At 35.6% G+C, this 1,537-nt stretch overlaps 1 non-coding gene across 1 annotated transcript; it reads right to left on the reverse strand.

Annotated features, from left to right (window-relative positions):
- Nucleotides 1-709: 709 nt before the first annotated feature.
- Nucleotides 710-782, reverse strand: Trnav-aac. Its single transcript has one exon. It is a non-coding gene; the product is annotated as a tRNA-Val (tRNA).
- Nucleotides 783-1,537: the final 755 nt, after the last annotated feature.

Consider the following 1,537-nt stretch of genomic DNA (forward strand, 5'->3'; position numbering starts at 1 on the left):
ATGAAGAAACTGAAAACATATTAAAATCATACCAAACATAGAATAGAATAGACATAGGTACTAAACATAATAACTTATATATAGGTAGTTACTTATCTTCATTGCCTTCCTTACATTTTACATATATACATACATATACATATACATAATATATATAATATAATATATATTATATATACATATTATATATATTATACAAATACGATATAACTTCAACACTATTTGTTTTATTTTTCAATTAGGTATCCACATCCCACTCTGATTTATAATTTTAACTACTTTGATTATTTTTAAAATACTGCACTAATTTTTAAGTCTTACCTACTTAAGGTTTTGTTTTTATAGTTTTTAAGATATTTGTTACTTAAATTGAGAAACTGTTTTTATTTTATTTTTGTTTTTGTTTCCTTTATTAACTTTTTTACATTCTAAGACATTTTAAATTTGAAATTGTTAAACTACGCCACCTGACTATATTTAAACAAATTGTTAAACTGTTTACTGGCTGTCCACGACACAGGCCTAGCCTAGTGTGGTAGCCCTTGCTATATCACCACCTTAAATTGTTACCAAACACTGCAACCTATACTTTTTGTATCATAATCTTAAATTTAAATAAATATTTTTTCATTTTTTTCATCTAATGTTAGCAACACAAACACAACTGTTAAAAGCGTTTGGCAATTCCGAAATCCGCACGACAAAAATATGTTTCCGCCCGGGATCGAACCGGGGGCCTTCTGCGTGTTAGGCAGATGTGATAACCGCTACACCACGGAAACCATATCCATAGCGCCCAAAACATTATTTATACTGCAGCACCGCTTAATCTGCCTTATCGTGATAATTTGATAGGATTTATCTAAATTACACTTTTAATAGCAATAAAATTGCACAAATCAGCTCCGGCGGGTGTGGCGCGACTGTGCAAACATCGAATCACAATATATTCGTACATTTGCATAAAACATTCGGCGGCTATTCAAATGGCGGGCGCGGGCGAGTGCCGCAGCCGGCCTCTCCCGACATGCTCGCTTGGGCTTACTTTCACATCTGCGTGACCATCACCGATACTAATACGAAATATCTCTAACCAGAAATACCCACCTACATAGGTACCTACCAATGATACCTACGACAACAGATTGATGTACTTAGATGATAAGAAGGTAGGTACGTACCTTGTACGCTTAGCGAACCAATAATAAAGTCCCAGATTGATACCTACAAAGATATACTTTTACCAGTTAAAGTTCCCTGTTGGAATTACCCAGCGTAATGAGAGCTAGTTCTTTGTGCCTCGCTGAATGGCGCAGTAAAGAGATCGCGGTCATAATGAATTAACTGCGACAAAGAAGGAGAATAAAGGAGTTTTTAGCTCTTGTGCGTGTCCGTCGTCTGTCGGCCGCTCACTTGATCCGAGCGGGCCCGGAGCGATTCCCTTCTCAACAATCTCGAGCGAAAAATATAATTTGCGACCAGTAACCGATTGATTATGAAAAGCTGACATCAAAGTTTATATTTTAATTTGCAGCAA

Source organism: Plutella xylostella, chromosome 22 (genome assembly GCF_932276165.1).
Source record: "Plutella xylostella chromosome 22, ilPluXylo3.1, whole genome shotgun sequence".
Lineage (NCBI taxonomy): Eukaryota > Metazoa > Arthropoda > Insecta > Lepidoptera > Plutellidae > Plutella > Plutella xylostella.